Below are 22,057 nucleotides of genomic sequence, written 5' to 3' on the forward strand. Positions count from 1 at the left end.
ATTGCTTAAGGTATTATATATGTGTCCTTATCCCCCCATTGCCCCCCCCCCACCTTCCCCCACTCACGCCCTCACCCTCCTGGTATCTGTGTCCATTGGTTATGCTTATATGCATGCATGCAAGTCCTTTGGTTGATCTCTCCCCCTTACCCCCACCCTCCCCTACCTTCCCTCTGAGGTTTGATGGTCTGATCAATGCTTCTCTGTCTCTGGATCTGTTTTTGTTCATCAGTTTATGTTGTTCATTATATTCCACAAATGAGTGAGATCATGTGATGTTTATCTTTCTCTGACTGGCTTATTTCACTAAGCATAATGCTCTCTAGTTCCATCCATGCTGTTGCAAATGGTAAAAATTCTTTCTTTTTAACAGCAGCATAGTATTCCATTGTGTAGATGTACCATAGTTTTTTAATCTACTCATCTGCTGATGGGCACTTAGGCTGTTTCCAAATCATAGCTATTGTAAATTGTGCTGTTATGAACATAGGGGTGCATATATCCTTTTGACTGGTGTTTCTAGTTTCTTGGGATATATTCCTCCAGCATAATTTCTTAATGTACTATAGTGTAATTTAAAAATCTTACAATACCTAAGATAAAATATATATTGACACATATTTTTGAGTATTAAAAAAACTGATTTGGACTGTGTATCCATCTAAATTTAGAATAAGAAACAAGAATATCTTCCATATCATGAATAAGAATTATACATGTATACCTGTACTATAAATGTTTGCTTGTGTAAACTTGGACGTGTTAGAGTTTGCCTTTTTTAAAATTTAAAATACAGAGATTTGTGTCCCATACAATATACTTTAATCCAGAGAAATATGATTTTATTTTATTTAGAAGTTTCTTCTTCACCTTCCCAATATTTATTGTTTGCTATTTTATGAAATAAGAGGAAAACATCAATGTTTCCCTGGTGATACTTTTCTGGGCCTCTATACCATTTTCTAAATTCATTTTATGCAATGTATCCTACTAGAACTTTAGAATCAAATATCTTTATTATTGCTTTCCTTATTTTTCCTGTAGCAGTTCCAATAAAGTTTCAAATATTATTCATTCTTAATATTTTGCGTTCTTTCTTTAAACAAAAGATATTTTTAAAACATATCTTCTAGGTTTACCTGTCATTTTTACCTTATTCTAAAAGGCTTATAATATTTTCTTTATTTCAGCTTTACTTATGATTCTTTAGCACCTAAAAAATAGCCATCTTCTTCTCTTGCTAAGGATTAAGTTTGTAAGTAAGGATGAAACCTGGTCCACGACACTCTAAAAATCAACCTAAAAAATTCTCATCATATGAGTGTTAGCAAAGTAAACACTACTGTAATTTGGTCATTGGGAAGCAAAACTTTGAGAAAAGATTGAGTCCTTGAAATGGTCTCCCTCTGCATTTCATTGAAGGCTTAAGAAAACTTGATGTGTTTCTGCTATTGACTCAGACCTGTAGTCCCCATGACCTCATTATCTGAAAAAAAGTTTTTCAAATATCATATACCAGGCAGGTTTTTCCCTTTTGAAAATACTAAAGAAGGGGTTTGAAATATTCCCTTGCAGAAAGGAAAAAAAAGTGGAATATTGTTATGAAAGAGTCCAAAGTTCCTTCACTACTTAACATTGGTAAGTTTAGAATGAGATTTTCAAGGGCTTACTCCATTATACTCTAATCAAGATATAAGCTTGCCATTTTAGGGGGAAGACTAGCTGTGCATGCATAAAATAAAATGAAACATTTCTAAAATTATTTCCAAATGATGTAAATCCTTGCTTGTTAAAATCAGTGTGAATAATGCAGGTCTGAATTCATATTTCTAAGCAAAATGAGGATACATTTTAAAAAAATGATATGTTTATAAATTGGCCATTCAAAGTGTGGCTTAAAAATGTATAAATCAGTAAAGCAAGCTTAAAGAATTATAGCATTATCTTTACTCTTAAATTAAAACGTCGGAAAATAAAATTCATCAACAAAAGATTCTGTGCAGATAAATTACTTCAAAACAAACCTTAGTAGTTTCAAATTATATTTCTTACCATGTCTTATTAATTTCTGCACCCAAACTAGCTTCTTTGCCGTCAAAGTCATCCTTTTCCCTCCTGTTCTTCAGATTGGAAATGAGTAGCCTTCTTTTTATCTTGTGTTTTTTTTTCCTTCAGCATTTTTTATACTACTTTTCAAAATTGTATCTTGAGCATATGTCTCTCATTTATCCTTTTCTTCCCTAAGCGGTCTGCTGTTGTTCTCCCCAGGCCTCTCACTATCCCAGGGGCAAGCTCTGAGTGTGAACTAATATCTCCTCCACCCGCCACCCATGCCAAACTTTATATATATTACCTCCAGCCATATCTTCTAAAGACACTGTTTTCCATATGCTACTTCCCTCACTATGACCTTTTAATCACTGGCTGGCTGGTGCACAGTATCAATTACGCATTCTCCTTCCCTTTTCCCCACAGCCTCATGCATGCTGTGTGTCCAGAACTATGCTAAGCAGGAGAGGATAAGACACAGCCCCTGTGATTTTCGATTTTACAGTCTAGTAGAGGAGGCAGCTACTGAACAAGTAATTACAAGGGCATTTGAGTTTTATAACAGAAAACTAAGGCAAGCCGCATGAACATTTAAAGGCTTCTTATTATTTTTATTTCACTTTACATAGTGTTTCTCCCTCCGTGCTTATAACCCTTGTCAGCTTTCCTTTGCAATCAGGCCTGCTAATCCATTTAACATTCACAAAACACATCAAGCTATTTCATTCCTGTGTGTTACTCTTCACTCTTTTGCTATACCAAATTCTTAAAAACCCAGGCAAGATTGCAGCCCAGATACAACAGTTTCTTCTATGGTTCCGGTGTATTCTCTGAATATTTCTATTATGATACTTATCACATTATATGTAATTATAATTTGGTGTGTCTGTCTCTTCTCCTAGGTTGTTAGTGTTTTTTTTTTTAATATATTTTATTGATTTTTTTTACAGAGAGAAAGGGAGAGAGATAGTTAGAAACATCGATGAGAGAGAAACATCGATCAGCTGCCTCCTGCACACCCCTCACCAGGGATGTGCCCGCAACCCAGGTACATGCTCTTGACTAGAATCGAACCTGGGACCCTTCAGTTTGCAGGCCGACGCTCTATCCACTGAGCCAAACCGGTTTCGGCGGTTGTTAGTGTTTTGAGAGCAGAATTATGTTTATACCATACTGGCAACTAGCATAATGCTTGTCATTTTATTAATCACTCATTAATAGTTGTCTTGGATTTCATTTCATCGCTTTCATAGAGTAGTTGTTCTCTACTCTCTTCCAAGTAGATTGGCAGGTGGTTAATTAAAAAGAATTTCTGTAACTCATGCTTTTCCACCCCAGTGAACATGGCACATGCCCATTTGTATCGTATTTCTCACCCACACTAAAATTGCTTACCTTGCCAAGCTCATTTTTGCCTTCATGGCCTTTTTCATACCATTAACTTCCTGTGTTATGTTGTTTTGTGCTTCTCAAACTGGTGTGCATGTCCCTTTAATTTTGTAAATACAAAGTTCTGTATAATTATTGGATAAAGTAACAAAATAATGTAACATCCAAAGCATCAATTTCTGTCCATCACTTAAAAAATAATTTAACGTAAATAATTTTGAATGTTTTTAAAACACTTGCAGATCTACACTAATAAAAGAGAAACATGGTAATTGGTGTACGACCGCTACCCTTTTCATTGGCTAATCAGCGAGATATGCAAATTAACTGTCAGCCAAGATGGCGGCCAGCAGCCAGGCAGCTTGAAAATAACATGAGGCTTGCTTGCTTCAGTGACAGAGGATCGTTGGAGGAAACCAACGTTCCCCGCCTGCGGCTGCAGGCCTCTGAGCAGGCAGTTTAAGAAACATTGTAACAAATACCGCCGGACTTCGGCTGATTCGCAACATTGTAAGCAAAGGCCAGAAACCTACTTTCAGCCACAGGGAGGCCTAAGAGCTGGAGCCAAGCCTCAAGCTAAAGCTGGCCCAGAATAAAAAAGAAAAAAGAAAAAAAGGAGCATTTGGGAACTTCAGTCACCCCCAGCCTGAAAACAGCCCTCAGCCCCTCACCCAGACTGGCCAGGCACCCCAGTGGGGACCCCGACCCTGAAGGATGTGTGACCAGCTGCAAACAGCCCTCACCCCTCACCCAGGCTGGCCAGGCACCCCAGTGGGGACCACCACCCTGAAGGGTGTGTGACCTGCTGCAAACAGCCCTCAGCCCCTCACCCAGACTGGCCAGGCACCCCAGTGGGGACCCCCCATTCTGATCCAGGACACCCTTCAGGGCAAACCAGCAGGCCCCACCCATGCACCAGGCCTCTACCCTATATAGTAAAAGGGTAATATGCCTCCTGGCACCGGGATCAGCGTGACAGGGGGCAGCGCCCAAACCCCCTGATCGCCCTGTGGCTCTGTGTGTGACAGGGGGCGGGGCCCCAACCCCCTGAGCAGCCCTGCTCTGTGCCTGATGGGGGGAGCTCCCCAACCCCCTGATGGGCCCTGCTCTGTGTGTGATGGGGTAGAGCCATAACCTCCCCATCGGCCCTGCCCTGAGTGTGAGAGTGGCGGCGCCCCAACCCCCTGATCAGCCCTGCTCTGTGGGTGATAGAGGGCGGTGCCCCAACCCACTGATGGGCCCTGCTCTGTGAGTGATGGGGGCAGTGCCCCAACCCCCTGATTGGCCCTGCTCTGTGCGTGACTGGGTGGCACCGCAACCTCCACATCGACCCTGCCTTGAGTGTGACAGGGGACGGTGCCCCAACCCCCCAATTGGCCCTACCCTGAGCGTGACTGAGGGTGGCATCACAACCTCCCAATCTGCCCTGCTCTGTGCATGACGGGGCAGCACCCCAACTCCCCAATCAGCCCTGCTCTGAGCCCGACCAGGGGCTGCACCTAGGGATTGGGCCTGCCCTCTGCCACCCGGGAGCAGGCCTAAGCCAGCAGGTCGTTATCTCCCGAGGGGTCCCAGACTGTGAGAGGGCACAGGCCGGGCTGAGGGACCCTCCCTCCCCCCCGAGTGCACAAATTTTTGTGCACCGGGCCTCTAGTGTATAGTATAATACAAAATGTAAATTATTTCTGAGGTGAAACATATTGTTACTGAACTAAAGGGATCTATTCACTTGCATGTATCAAAGCCTAATCAAGCACAAACAGGAGTTTGCAGCAAAGAAAATAAAGATTTATTTAAGGAAACGGTGCCATACCTGGAGCCACAGGTGTGGTATTGTTCTCGCAGATGGTTTTTAAGGGATGGGTTATATAGGGGGAAAAGTCATTAATCATGCTGATTAAAGGAGTTAGGGTCCTGGTCTCTGTTTATTGATTGGCATTAGGGTGGGGTAATCATTGCATCGGGTCCTGATGTCCGTCATGGTGTCACTCTGGTTTTGCAAGTTGTGGTTGGTGGGGTCATTCTGTTTTTCTTGCTCTCGAGTTAAAATACAACTGACACCTAGATTTTACTTTTACTTTGACTAAAACTTTCTCTTTGGGTTAACAGACCCAACCAAGGCTTTGTTCCTACGACTGTTTGATACTGACCAGAACCTAATTGTCCTGCAGACACATGCAAGGAAGGGGACCATGGGTGAATCAGCTTGCAGATGAGGCCAGTTTGAATGAAAAGGACAGAAAAAAAGTCATATTAAAGAAATAAAGTTGCTGCATGGTTTCCATGAGACTGCCATAAAATTTGAAACTCACAGGGAGCTATTTGAGATAATCTTTGACATGTCTACTTGATTTAGGTACCTTGCTGGAAGATTGTAACAGCTTTGAAATTTAGTGGAATGAGTATAGACTTTGAAGGTATTCAGGTCTTTATATAAATTAATTACCTATTTCTTACTAGACCTCAAAAATTAATTTACTTCTTTGAACTTTAGTTTCTTCAACCAATAAAATGGTTGAAGACTAATTTCAGCAGGTTACTCTGGCCATTAAATGAGATGGTGATTGTAAAGTGCCTGGTACATAGTAGGAAAGTATGACTAAGTCTCAAGAAATAATTTATAGAGAACACCAAAGTAACATATAAATAAACAGAATATCCTGTCACCAATAATGTATTATAATTATTTCTAAATTAGAAGTTTCATAACCAAAGGTTTTCTTTGGGCACAATATTTAAAAAAAATATTAAAGGAGAACCATGTGCCATAAGGAAATGTGCTATGGAATAGTTCACATCTAGGTATAAGGTTAAACTCAGTTTTATTTTAACTAAAATAACTACCATCTGGTCAGTGTCTAAGGTCTCTTAGAAATGAATCGGAGGTTTCAGTCCAATGCTTAAGGCACACAAATACCCATAATAGGATAAACCAGAGGCTACTTCCAGATTTAGTACTCTTGTCAAAAGCTCTAGTGGAAAGGCCAAGGTTCAAGTGACACAGAACAAAACTCTTCTCACATTAAGTACTTGTCTCTCACGCAAGGCCTTTGAGGGCATTTCATTTTCTCAGAAAAGAGTATTGCAAATCATTCTACACTTACTAGATCCACAGGAGCAAACAGGAAAGCCAAGCGATCAAACTGATACACAAACTGAATAAAATTAGATGGCTCAAGGCATATGCTGTTCTGCTTTGCAATCTCAGGCAAAAATTAATAATCAACATAGTCTAATCAACCTCCTCCTCTTAGAAAAATTCTAGCTAGAATGCCAATGTAATTTATACAATACAGTATGTAAAAAGGGTAATTTTTTTTTTCTTAAAGAATTTTCCACTTTAAGTCTTTCCATAAACAGTTAAACCAGAAACCTTGGTACTTTTAATTTATTCGTTGTTTCTTAAATTACCTCTCTTGCCTTTGCTTATGAAATTAGCATGATGCTGGACAGGCAATCATATATCCAATTTGTTGGCGTTGGTGGTATAGTGGTGAGCATAGCTGCCTTCCATATATCCAATTGAAACTATAATCTTCCTATTTTATTTATAGAATCTGTGAAAACCATTGTCTTTATTGCTTGATAGGAGCAATTGTAAGAAAATCACTGGAAACAGCATCTTGATATGAAATAAAATTGTTCTTTGAGTGTGTTCTTGAGCATCTATTGTATGGGGAGACTTCACTGTGTACAACGATAACATGCACATTTGATGATGCAGATAATGAAGAAAGAGATAAAATCCTAGACCCAATACTGCAGAATTAGATTCTTGATTGAACACTTTCCTGATTATGTCATGACAGCAAATTCTAGGGTGTGAAGTGTGGCTCTGGGAGTTGTTTCTAGAAGCTAAGCAGATTTCTAATTCTTTCATTTTTTGCCAGAGTTCTAAAATTCTATAAATCAATTTGACAATTCTATAATACATTATGATTTGTTATTCCCATGGGGATAGCTGGCCTAAATTTTGTTCTCTGCAACTGAATCCATCAGATATTGTTATGACTCCTTGCAACAGTATATACTAACTCTTGGTCTTATATTTATGAATCCCACAGAATATTGAGGAACACATGTTGTCAATATCTTCATTGTTTTATAGCAATCTTTATATTTTATAACTCTTATTGATGTATTTTAATAATATGTATGTTTATAGAAAATTGCCTAATATTAGACAGTTTTGAAATCCAGTATCTGTGTTAATTCTGAGTATCTGTGATGAAGTCCTACATGAGTAGTGTTGTCCTTTGTTTTCTCTCTTTATCTAAACATTCCCCATTCTATTGGTCAGTTAAATAAAGTATCTTTTGGGATTATTGGTCAATTCTAATTTATTTTTATTTTCTTTTTTATTTATTTTTATCAGGTATCAATTATTTTAACCACATTCTTTTTTTCTAAAATTAATTTAATTATCTTACCACTATTTATCCCCTCTATGCTCTCTTCCACCTCCACCCCATAATCATCATACTGTTGTCCATGTACATGAGTTCTCTCTCTTTTTTTTCCTTCTTTTTTGCTTAATCCCTCTATGACCACCTCCTCCATCCCCACCAGAGATGTCTGTCTGCTCTCTATCTAAGTCTGTCTCTATTTTGCTTGGTAGTTCAATTTGTTCATTAAATTCCATATGTGTGTAAAATCATATGGTCCTTATTTTCCTCAGACTGGCTTATTTCACTTAGCATAATAATCTCTAGCTCCATCCATCCTGTCCCAAAGGGTAAAATTTTCTTTCTTGTTACAGCAGAGTAGTATTCCATTGTGTATATGTACTACAACTTTTTTATACACTTATCTACTAATGGATAATTGGATTGCTTCCAAATCCTGGCTATTGTAAATAACCTCAAGGAACATAGGTGTACATATATTCTTTTGAATTAGTATTTCAGGTTTCTTCAGATAAATTCCCAGAAGTTGAATCACTGGGTCATAGGCAATTCCATTTTTAAATTTTTGAGGAAACTCCATACTGCTTTCTACAGTGGCTGCACCAGTCTGCATTTCTACCAATAGTAAAAGAGTTCTCTTTACTCCACATCCTCACCATCAGTTGTTTTTTGTTGATTTATTGATGATAGCCATTCTGACAGGTGTGAGATGATACCTCAGTGTGGTTTTGATTTGCATTTCTCTGAGGATTTGTAACTCAAGCATCTTTTCATATGTCTCTTGGCCATTTGTGTGTCCTCTTTGGGCCAGTGTCTATTCAGGTCTTTTGCCCAATTTTTAAAAAGTTTTATCTGTTGAAATTATTACAGATGTCCTATTTTTAAAAGAAGGATCTCTTACTCTTCAAGACAGCATGGATGGACCTGGAGAGTATTATGCTAAGCGAAATAAGCTAGTCAGAGAAAGACAAGTATCACATGATCTCACTTGTATATGGAATCTAATGAACTAAATAAACTGACAGACAAAACAGACCAGAGACATGGAATCATATAACAGACTGAGGAATGTCAGAGAGAAGGGACAGGGGGTAAGGAGTGGGGGGCAGGAAGAAATCAATCAAAGAACTTTTGCCCATTTTTTAATTGGATTGTTTGTTTTATTGATTTTTGGATATTAACCTCTTTTTAGATGTATCATTGGCAAATATGTTTTCCCATTCAGTTGGTTGTCTTTTCATTTTGTTGATGGTTTATTTTGTGTGCAAAAACTTTTGTTTAATGTAGTCCCATTTGTTTATTTTGTTTTGTTTACCTTGCCAAGGAGATATACCAGGAAAAGACATTGCTATGAGAAATGTCCAATATATTGCTACTTGTGTATTCTTCTAGTATTTTTATAGATTCAAGTCCAACATTTAAATCTTTAATCTATTTTGAATTTATTCTTGTGTGTGGTGTAACAAGGTGGTCCAGTTTCATTTTTTGCACATATCTGTCCAACTTTCCCAGCACCATTTATTGAATAGACTGTCTTTAGTCCATTGTATGTTTTTGCCTCCTTTTCAAAATTTCAAATTTACTTATTTCTTAATGCTTTAAATTTCTTGAATGTTTAAACTTTTTAAAATGTATTTTTCAATTATTGATATACAATATTATAGGTTTCAGGTGTAAATCTAGTACCCATATGACACCATACATAGTTATTATAATGTTATTGACTATATCCCCTGTTCTGTGCTTTACATCCCCATGACTATTTTAATAACTGGCAATTTGTACTTCTTAATCCTTTTTACATTTTTCAGAAAACCTCCCAAACCACCTACCATTTAGCTGGCACTAATTTATTCTCTGTATCTGTTTTCGTTTTGTCTGTTCACTTATTTTGTTTTTTAGACTTCACATATAAGTGAAATCATAAAGCGTTAGTCTTTCTGTCTGGCTTATTTTACTTAGAATAATACCCTCTAGGTCCATCCATGTTGCACAAATGGCAATATTTCATTTTAATGACTAATATTCTACAATATATATGCAGCACACCTTTCTTTATCCATATGTCTATTGATGAACACTTAGGTTGTTTCATATCTAGGCTATTGTAAATAATGCTGCAATAAACATAGAAGTACAGATATGTTTCCAAATTAGTGTTTTGGATTTCTTTAGTTACATACCCAGAACTGGAATGGGTGGATCATATGGTACTTCTAATTTTAATTGTTTCAGGAACCTCCATGCTGTTTTCCACAGTGGTTGACCCAATTTACCATACTACCAGTAGAGCACAAATGTTCCCTTTTCTTTACATCCTTGCCAGCACTAGTTATTTTTTATTTATTGATATCCTGACAGGTGTGAAGTGATATCTCATTGTAGGTTTAATTTATAATTAATCTATGATAAAGGAGGCAAGAATTTAAAATGGGATAAGAATATATCTTCAATAAATGGTGTTTGGAATACCGGACAGATACATGGAAAGAACTAAAACTAGATCACAATCTCATAACATATACAAAAATTATCTCAAAATTTATTAAAAACTTAAATGTAAACCTGAAAACATAAAACTTCCAGAAGAAACCATAGGCAGTAAACTCTTTGACATTGCTGTCTGCAATATTTTTGGATGTGTCTCCTCAGGAAAGGGAAACAAAAGAAAGAATAAACAAATGTGACTACATCAAACTAAAAATAAATGTAAATAGAGAAGATGCAATTGGTAAGATAGACATTTCTTAATTTTATTACTCATTTAACTCAGAAATACAAATAAATGACAAATGTTTATTCCATGTATTTTAATTGAAAGTCACTTGCTGTTCTTATCCTATATAATAAAAGAGAAACATGGTAATTAGCGTACGACCGCTACCCTTCCCATTGGCTAATCAGGGCGATATGCAAATTAACTGCCAGCCAAGATGGTGGCCGGCAGCCAGGCAGCTGGAAGCTTGCTTGCTTCAGTGATGGAGGACTCCAACGTTCCTGCCTGCCGCTGCCTGCCTCTGAGCTGCAACTCTAAGCAACTATGTTACAAATATAGAAGCTAAACAAAACCCCAGAAACCTGCTTTAGTCGCTGGGCTTCAGCCAGCAGGATCGCAACATTGTTTCAAATACAGAAGGTAAACAAAGGCCAGAAACCTGCTTTCAGCAGCGGAGGCCTAAGAGCTGGAGCCTCAGAGCTAAAGCTGGCCAGGATAAAAAAAAAGAAAATAAGGAGCGGTTGGGAGCTTCAGTCACCCACCAGCCTGAAAACAGCCCTAAGCCCCTCACCCAGACTGGGGACCCAACCCTGAAGGGTGTGTGACCAGCTGCAAACAGCCATCATCCCCTCACCCAGGCTGGCCAGGAACCCCAGTGGGGACCCCCACCCTGATCCCGGACACCCTTCAGGGCAAACCAGCTGGCCCCCACCTGTGCACCAGGCCTCTGTCCTATATAGTAAAAGGGTAATATGCCTCCCAGCACCGGGATCAGTGGAGCCACGAGGCCTCCTGGCACCGGGGTCAGCATGACAGGGGGCAGCGCCCAAATCCCCTGATCGCCCTGCGGCTCTGTGTGTTACAGGTGGTGGGGCCACAACCTCCCTATCCGCCCTGCTCTGTTCATGACAGGGGAAGGCACCCCAACCCCCTGATCAGCCTGCTCTGTGCCTGATAGGGGGGAGCACCCCAACCCCCTGATTGCCCTGCAAGTCTGTGTGTGACAGGCTGCGGCGCCCCAACCCCCTGATCAGCCCTGCTCTGTGTGTGACAGGGTGCAGTGCCCCAACCCCCTCCCCCCCATGGGCCCTGCTCTGTGTGTTATGGGGTAGAGCCATAACCTCCCCATCGGTCCTGCCCTGAGTGTGAGAGTGGCAGCGCCCCAACCCCCTGATTGGCCCTGCTCTGTGGGTGATAGAGGGCGGTGCCCCAACTCCATGATCCACCGTGTTCCGTGTGTGACGGGCCCGTGCCCCAACTCCCCTATCGGCCCTACACTGTGAGTGACAGGGGGAGCTCCCCAACCCCCTGATTGCCCTGCGGCTCTGTGTATGACAGGGTATGGAACCCAACCCCCCTGATGGGCCCTGCTCTGTGCGTGACAGGGGGCAGCGCCCCAAACCCCTGATTGGCCCTGCTCTGTGTGTGACAGGAGGTGGCGCCGCAACTCCCTATGGACCCTGCCATGAGTGTGACAGGGGGCGGTGCCCCAACCCCCCAATTGGCCCTACCCTGATCATGTCTAGGGGTGGCATCGCAACCTCCCGATCCGCACTGCTCTGTGCATGACAGGGGGCGGTGCCCCAACTCCTCAATCAGCCCTACTCCGAGTCCGACCAGGGGCTGCACGTAGGGATTGGGACTGCCCTCTGCCACCCGAGAGCAGGCCTAAGCCAGCAGGTCGTTATCTCCCGAGGGGTCCCAGACTGTGAGAGGGCACAGGCCGGGCTGAAGGACTCCCCCTCCCCCCTGAGTGCACAAATTTTTGTGCACCGGGTCTCCAGTCTAATCTAAGAGAAACATGCAAATTGACCATAACTCTGCTGCACCCACAAGCCACGCCCACAAGCCAATCAGGAGCAAATATGCAAATTAACCCAACTAAGATGGTGGCAGCCACAGAGCTGCAGTGAGCAGGAGGCTTGGGTTGCCCCTGCAAAGGAGGAAGCCAAGCTTCCCGGCTGCCCTGCTAGCCCTGAGCTCCATTCAAGGCTACAAAGTTTCAATTATAGAAGATAAATAAATCCCAGATACCTGCTTCTGGCCCGTAGCCATGGCCAGCCTGAAAACAGCCATCACCCCCTCACCCAGGCTGGCCAGGCACCCCAGCGGGACCCTCACCCTGATCCAGGACACCCTTCAGGGCAAACCAGCCGGCCCCCACCCGTGCACCAGGCCTCTATCGTATATAATAAAAGGGTAATATGCAAATTGACCATAACAGCAGAGCGACTGGGAATCACTGGTCACTATGACACACACTAACCACCAGGGGGCAGATGCTCAATGCAGGAGCTGCCCCCTGGTGGTCAGTGTGCTCCGACAGGGGGAGCTCTGCTCAGCCACAAGCCAGGCTGATGGCTGCCAGCACAGTGGTGGTGGTGGGAGCCTCTCCCGCCTCCTCAGTAGCGCTAAGGATGTCCGACTGCAGCTTAGGCCTGCTCCCCACTGGCAAGTGGACATCCCCCAAGGGCTCCTGGGCTTCCAGAGGGATGTCTGACTGCCAGCTTAGGCTTGATCCCCTGGGGAGCAGGCCTAAGCCAGCAGGTGGACATCCCCCAAGGGTTCCCAGATTTTGAGAGGGCACAGGCCGGGCTGAGGCACCCCCCCACCCAAGTGCACAAATTTTTGTGCACCGGGCCTCTAGTCCTATCTACACTAATAAAAGAGAAAAATGGTAATTGGCGTACGGCGCTACCCTTTTCATTGGCTAATCAGGGCTATATGCAAATTAACTGCCAACTAAGATGGCAGTTAACTGCCAACAAAAATGGCGGCTAATTTGCATATGTAGGCACAATGCAGGGAGGCGAAAGGGAAAGCAGGAAGAAGCCCCCTGCCACTGACAGTGATCGGAAACCCAGGGGGGAGCTAAGAGGTGGGGGGCAGGGCAAAGGCAGCCCAGGGGCCGCCTTTGCCCCACCCCCCAGCCATGATAGGAGAATCAGGTGCCTTTGCTGCCCTGGCCAATGATAGCAGGAAGTAGGGGTGGAGCCAGCGATGGGAACTGGGCACGGTCGAAGCTGGCAGTCCCGGGAGCTAGGGGTCCCTTGCCTGGGCCTAAAGCGGAGCCCATGATCGCGGGGCCGCTGCAGCTGCGGATCCCCGCTGCCCGAGCCGGACGCCTCAGCCAGAGGCGTCCTGCAGGGGCAGGGGTGGAGCCCGCGCGATCGCGGCGCCCCCCGCTGCCACTGTGGGTCCCTGCTGCCCGGGCCGGACGCTTAGGCCAGAGGCGTTAGGCCTGGGCAGGGGCAGAGCCTGCAACCGCGGGAGCTGGGGGTCCCCTGCCCAGGCCTAATGCTTCGGCCAGAGGTGTTAGGCCTGGGCAGGGGCAGAGCGGGAGATCGCGGGCAGGGGCGGAGCCTGCAACCGCGGGGAGCTGGGGATCCCCTGCCCAGGCCTGACACCTCTGCCGGAGGCCTCAGGCCTGGTCAAGGGGCTGATCCGGTGATTGGTGATCGGAGGGTGATGAGGGTCAACTCCTCTGGCTGAGGCATCAGGCCTGGGCGGGGGGCTGGGGGTCCCCTGCCCAGGCCTGATGCCTGGGCCAGAGGCATCAGGCCTAGGTGGGGGGCGGAGCCAGAGATTGGAGGGATATGATGGTCCCCTTGCCCAGGCCTGAAGCCTGGGTCAGAGGCATCAGGCTTGGGCGGGGGGTGGAGCAAGTGATAAGAGGGAGATGGAGGTCCCCTGCCCAGGCATGATTCCTGGGCCAGAGGCCTCAGGCCTGGGCGGGGGTCAGAGCCAGTGATCAGGGGGAGATGGGGGTCCCCTGTCCAAGCCTGACATCTCTGGCGGAGGCGTCAGGCCTGGGCAAGGGGCAGAGCCAGCAACCTGAGGGGTCTGGGGGTCCCCTGCCCAGGCCTGACGCCTGGGCCAGAGGCATCAGGCCTGGGCTGGGGGCAGAACCAGTGATGGGGGGAAATAAGGGTCCCCTGCCCAGGCCTGACACCTCTGTCAGAGGCATCAGGCCTGGGCAAGGGGCCGATCCTGCGATTGGAGGGTGATGGGTGTCAACGCCTGAGGGCTCCCAGTATGTGAGAGGGGGCAGGCTGGGCTGAGGGACACTCCCCCACCACACACACACCCAGTGCACGAATTTTGTGCACCGGGCCCCTAGTATATATAATAAAAGCCTAATATGCTAAGTGTCCGGTCTACCAGTTGGCCGTTCAACCAATCAAAGTGCAATATGCTAATGATATGCTAAGGTTGCTCAACCACTCGCTGTAACGTGCACTGACCACCAGGGGACAGACGTTCTGACAGGTAGGTTACCTTGCTGCTGGGATCCAGCTGATCGGGACTGATCTACATGGGCCGGACACACCCTGGAGCCCGCCTGTGATCCCTTTCTGGCTTGCCAACCTCCCGCATCCTGCGTCCCTCCCTGGCCCCGATTATGCACTGGTGGGGTCCCTCGGCTTGGCCTGTGCCCTCTTGCAATCTGGGCCCCCTTGGGGGATGTTGGAAAGCTAGTTTCGGCCCAATCCCGCAGGCCAGGCTGAGGGACCACACTGGTGCACAAATTTGTGCACTGGGCCTCTAGTATTTTTATAATTAGGAGTTTATGAAAATCCTTTAACTTTTACATGCCCAAAGTTTATCTCAAACAGTATTCCTTCATATAGTTGGTATTATTGATTTTTGGAATGGAAGAAGAATCAGTATAATTTTAGTTTTTTGAAGATTTTTCAGAAATGTAAAAATAATCTTGCTGCTGTCATATTTTATCATATTAAGTTGAAATTTGTGAGAATACATATGAACTAAATACTTTCAGAAAATCTTTAGCTAAAATATCACTGTCACGTTGATGAACAGCTACATACACACAAATAGAAATGAATTCTTCAAAATAATTAGATATTTTAAAACACCAATAATTAAGATTTGCATGTAATATAATAGTTTTAATTTTATCTGTTGCTTTACAATTAATGAATTCAACACCATATTAAATTTTGTTTTAAATTGCCTGCTAGTCACTCACAAAATGAAGTGAGACAGAACACAAAGTCTGCTCTTACAATTCAACCTTATTTTTCTTGCCTGCCTGCTTCACAAGGAGATTCAGATCTTTTTAGGAGTTCTGCACCCAGTTGTCTGCATTGACAAAGTGTAACTGTCAACAAGGCAATTTATAAATATGCTTTCCGGGTGTTTTTTTGACTTGAACTAAAGTAGTCATGTATTTATTATGAATTATTAAACTGCAGCTTTACCTAATTGTGATAAACAAATTTATTAGTTTGTGGAATAGATAAATTTTAATTAAGAGAGAAAATGTAATTACTGTCTATTAAATATCATTTTTCTTTCCACTGTCATTTTTTTTTCATAAATATATTTTCTTAGAAAAAATCATGCTCCTCCAAGATATGACAATATAGCACTTGGGAACTGAGAAAATGTGTGCAATTCTATTTTTAAGGACAACTTTTAGACAGTTATTCATTATATTAAAAACATCAGATTAGACAAGTAACTAATTTATGGATGATTACACTAATTATCTTTTATTTGATTTACTACATCATACTGACCGTACATCTAAGATGTAGCCTTCTACTTGGCCCTTTACTATAATAAAAACATAATTGGTACAGTTTCTGATGATTGGACTAGTATGGAAACTAGCAGCTTTGTCAAATGAGTGAATTATATGAATTGGAGTGAGGAAGTGATGGTTTCTGGGAAGAAATAGGCAAGTGGAAGAATATACCATGTTGATGGATTGGTAGAATCAACATCATTAAAATGGCCGTACTACAAAAGCAATCTATAGATTCCATGCAATCCCTATTAAAATACCAATGGTATATTTCACAGACCTAGAACAAACTCTCCAAAAATTTATATTGAATCAAAAAAGACCCCAAGTAGCTGCAGCAATCTTGAATAAGAAGAACAGAGTTGGAGGGGTCACAATATCAGATATCAAGTTATACTATAAATCCACTGTACTCAAAACAGCCTGGCACTGGCACAAGAACAGACATAGAGACTAATGGAACAGAATAAAAACCCAGAAATTGACCCAAGCCATTATGCTCAATTAATATTTGACAAAGGTGGCAAGGGCATACAATGGAGTCAAGACAGTTTCTTCAATAAATGGTGTTGGGAAAATTGGACAGATACATGCAAAAAAAAAATGAAATGAGACCACCAACTTACACCATACACAAAAATAAACTCAAAATGGATAAAAGGCTTAAATATAAGTCATGAAACCATAACAATCCTAGAAGAAATCATTGGCAGCAAACTCTCAGACATCTCTCATAGCAATATGTTTACAGAAACATCTGTGAGGACAACAGAAACTAAGGAGAAAATAAACAAATTGGACTATATCAACTTTTTCTTTAGGGACTATCTTGCTGGGTTGTGGGAAGGATTAAGGGCAGACATTGATCAGGTAGGACTTTGGAGGCCTTCAGTCTTCTTTTCTTCCATTCTTGAGTGTCCATCAAACACCTCACAAACCAGTATATTCTTTGATTAATTTTATCTATTGTGCTTACATATAAGAATTTGTTTTATTTCTTTCCTACAACAATAAATTCAGTCCAAAATTTGAAAACTCTAAAACTAGTAGCATTATTGATCCTTTATTGTTTTTGACTTTGCATACCTACAAAATGCCTCTTACCTGTTTAAGGAGTTCCTTTTCTGCTGTATTTTGTCTAAACTAAGAGATTAGGTGAACTCCAGTGTGGAAACATGTGCTTTCTTTTTAATATATTTTTATTGATTTCAGGGATTGAGCCCACAACTTAGGCATGTGCCCTGACCGGGAGTCGAACCATGACCTCCAGGTTTATAGGTCAATGCTCAACTACTGAGTTATGCCAGCTGGGAGGAAAGATGCATTTTCAACCTTGCATCCTCAAAAGTTAGCCAAGAATGAGGCTCCAATGGGTGTTCAATAAGGGTTGGCAAGTGAAAGCATTGATGAATGCATAAATATATTTCTAAGTAACTCCATTACCCAAACTTCCCTCTATATTTCACTGGTGATAATTTAAATTAAAACATATTCTCAGTACAGAATAGGGGATATTTTCTTAGCCATCAGTTTTAAATGTTTCCCTCAAAGCACTGACAACTACATACTAGAATTGATTGTAGGATACTTGTTAATTAACCTAATTAGTACAAATTATTAATTAAATACCAAATATAATTTCCTAAACAATTTTTATGTTGTATTTGTTATATTCTCTTTTCCTGAGAATATAATCAAATAATCATGTTTCCTCACTTTCTTATGACTATCTAGATGAGTGTCTGAAATGTGTGAGTTTTGCTAAGGTTTTCATCATGCATTGGGGTACTTTCAGTACTAAAATTCAGGAATAATTAATGTTTTTATTAATGCATAAAGAGAAGTATAAGTATATTGGATTATTTATAGCCCTGAACACTTTTAGTGTTCTAACCTGTGTGACAGAATTTTGCATTTGTGCACTTCATGCTAAGTGGAGCAGGTATTATCATACCATAGGGATTTCAACTTTCCCAGAGCTGTCAGAGCTGATGGGGTAATAGGGATATATCACTTAGTAACCACTCTGTAGTGAGTTATATACAGATGATCAAAACAATTCAGAATAGATAATAGCAACTATCTATAAAAGCTAAATTTACCTCCTTAAAAACAATACTCAAACCTATGGTGATACTCCAGAAATTCAGAGTATTATTCCGAAGTGCACCATCATGATGAGAAAAGACAAACAAATATTTTATCTCTACAGACTCACACACCCACTCTGATGCTTTCAAATTTATCACCTTTTAATTTATTTGGTCTTCCCCTACACTATAAATTGAGGACTCCTAGGTCTTGGGATTTGCTAGTCACATGAGGTGGGAAGGCAGGTAAACCAGTCTGTTTTTATTGTAAAGGTATTTATTTGATTCTCTATTTTATTGGATTTCAGCTCTTATATTCAAATAAATGTGAAAAAATTAATAAAATAATCTATTCATCTCCATGAAACATTTGCAGGCAGGGACAAAGGTCTAGAACTGTCCTTTTTAAAAACAAAAATAGTGCATTAACAATGAGTTTTGGTGAATTATTTATTACTCATTTAATTCTACTTCCATCTTGCCTCTCTTTGTTTACCTTTCACTCATCCTTCAAGTTTCTGCTCAATTTCTTCATTTCTCTGACAACATCCTCCACATGTTTATATCAACTAATAAACCTTATTTTTTTAGCTCAGTTATAGGTTCACAGAAAAATTGAGTGGAACGTACAGAAAATCCCCATATACCTTTGTCTGTATACATGCAAGTCTCCCTGCTATCAATACCCTGGCACCACAGTGGTTCAATTGTTATAATCAGTGACTGTTCATTAGTGTATTATTTAATTCCAAAATGTTAATATGCTTTATATGCTTAGGTATAGTGATTTTTTTCTTTTTTGCGTTTATTCAGCTTGGTGTTTTCTGAGCCCTAAGATCTGTGGTTTTATGTCTGACATTAATTTGAGGGAAATTGATAGTCATTTCTCATTTAAATCTTGCTTCTGTTTACTTCTCTTTTTTCCTTCAGGTATTCTCATTATGCTGATGTTAAATACTTTTTGTAGTTTTCCCAAAGTTCTTGAAAAATTTGTTCTGCTTTTTTTCAGTCTTTGTTTTTTCTCTGCTTTGTAGTCTTTGTGTTTTTTGTTGTTGTTGTTGTTTTTGCTTTGAGAATACTGGCATATCCCCAAGCTCAGAGATTCTTTTCTCAGCAATGCTCAGACTTCTAATGAGCTCATAAAAGGCATTCTTTATTTTTGTTACAATGCTTTTGAGCTCTAGAATTTCTTTTTTAAATTATTTTCTTAGAATTTCATTTTCTGTGTCTGCATTATCCATCTATTCTTACTTATTGACTGATTCTTTTTTCTTGACTTTTAGACAGAGAGGAAGGGAGAGGAAGAGAGAGAGAAATATTCATGGGAGAGCAAAACATAACTCTACTGCCTCCTGCATGCCCCTCACCAGGGATAGAGCCTGCAACCTAGGCATGTACCCTAACCAGGAATGGAACCAGCAACCTTTTGTTGCAAGTTATAAAGCCTAACCAACTGTGCCACTACAGCTGGGGCTATTTGCTTCTTCCATCAAGCACTTATTTTATAATTATAGTTTTTTTTAAAATAACGATTCTGATTATTCCAACATTCCTGCCTTGTCTGACTCTGATTCTGACACTTATTTAGTCTATTCAAGCTGTGATTTTTTTTCCTATTTAGTATGCCTTGTAATTTTTTGTTGAAAGCTGGACATAATGTATTGAGAAAATTTGTCGTGTTTCCATTTTCTTTGTGTCAAGATATTTTTGATTCCCTTTTGATTTCTTTATAGACCTATTAGTTGTTCAGGACTGTATTGTGTAACTTCCACATATTGGTGTGTTTTCTTGTTTTCTCATTGTACTGCTGTCTAGTTTTATACCATTGTAGTGGGAATAAAGTAACACTTGGGCTCTATCAAATGTTACTGGTGTTCTTATAAGAAGAGATTGGGACATACAAAGGAAAATATCAGGGATGGAAACAAACAGAAAACAGTCCACGTAAGGACACAGCAAGAAGACAACCATGTATAAGCCAAGGAAAGATGCCTCAGGAGAAACCAAACTTATAGACACATTGAGCTCAAACTTCTAATTATCAGAACTGTGTTAAAAAAAAGTCAGTAAATTACATCATTCAGATTGTGTTATTTTGTTATGACAGCCTTAGTAGATTGATAACAAATATAAAACAATTTTATTTTGAAATTATATAAAACACTAGAGGCCTGGTGCATGAAATTCATGCATGAGTGGGGGCGGGGTCCCTTAGCCCGGCCTGCACCCTTTCCAATCCAGAACCCCTCAGGGGATGTCTGACTGCCGGTTTAGGCCCAAACCCTCCTAAACTGGCAGTCAAACATCCCTCTCGCAATCCGGGACTGCTAACTCCTAACTGCTCACCTGCCTGCCTGCCTGATCGCCCCTAACCACTCTGCCTGCCTGCCTGATTGCCCCTAACCCCTCTGGCGGCCAGCCTGATCGTCCCCTAATGGCCCTCTCCTGCCAGCCTGATAGTCCCTAACTGCCCTACTCTGGCAGCCTGATCGCACCCTAACTTCTCCCTCCTGCTGGCCTGATTGCCCACTAACTGCTCCCTCCTGCTGGCCCGATCGCCCCCTAACTTCTCTCCCCTGATGGCCTGATCACCTCCTAACTGCTCCCCCTGTAGGCCTGATTGCCCCTAACTGCCTCTGCCTTGGCTCCTGCCACCATGGCTTTGTCTGTAAGGATGTCTAGAAGATGTCCAGAAGATATCTGGTCTAATTAGCATATTACCCTTTTATTAGTACAGATGTTTAAAGTATATGTTTTTAATATCCCATATCCCCCCTAGAGATGCACTAGAGGTGCATGAAATTCATTCCCTCAGCCTGGCCTGCGCCCTCTCACAGTCCAAGAACCCTCGGGGAATGTCCGTCCAACTACCGGCTTAGGCCCGCTCCCCATGGGAGTCAGGCATCCTTAGCACTGCTGCGGAGGCAGGAGAGGCTCCTGCCATTGCCGCTGTGCTCACCAGCCATGAGCCTGGCTTCTGGCTGACTGGTGTTCCCCCTGTGGGAGCCTACTGACCAGCAGGGGGAAGCTCCTGTGTTAAGTGTCTGCCCTGTGGTGGTCTGTGCACATGATAGTGAGTGGTTGAGCAGCCTTAGCATATCATTAGCATATTATGCCTTGATTGGTTGAATGTACAATAGGACGACCAGACACTTAGCATATTAGGCTTTTATTTTATAGGATTTTCCTGGAGAACAGCAACTTCAACCCTGGAGATCACTGTGTTCTAAAACAAATGTTTACGTGTTTATTATTGAGAAAATATAAAGATACATATTATTTTCTGATTTAATATCTGAGAGTAATCATTACTTTAAGGGGATTATTATGTATTAGAGGCAAAGCATATTCTATATAAAGGTATTAATATGCCACAATCCCTTCTAACTATATTAGTTGTGCAGTCTAATTGCATATATGTCATTACAGGAAATCTAATGTTTAGGTTGTCCATTTGTTCACACTTGTTTGGGTGAAATCACTGAGGAAATATTATCTTATTGAGAGCACAGACCACACAAATTTTATACACATTCTATAAAATTTGTAAATGCTCTTGATTTAAATTTATTTTAGAAATTCCTGAATATTTCCTGAACAGTGGATAGTTTTTTTCCTTTGATATTCAGAATATATTCACAGGTTTCCTTTTATCTGTTTACTTATTCTTAAAAATAATTGATTCATAGTGTCCTGTATTGATTAATAATCCAGAAGGCAGTTTTACTCAAAACATTCCCACAAGATCTATAAATCTGTATTCCATAGAGAGAGAAAAAAATCTATTAGGTATTCTGTGGAGAGGTCAAAACAGCCACTGAAACCGTTTCTCTTATTTTTTAACTCTTCAATT

Source organism: Myotis daubentonii, chromosome 11 (assembly GCF_963259705.1).
Source record: "Myotis daubentonii chromosome 11, mMyoDau2.1, whole genome shotgun sequence".
NCBI classification, from domain to species: Eukaryota; Metazoa; Chordata; class Mammalia; order Chiroptera; family Vespertilionidae; genus Myotis; species Myotis daubentonii.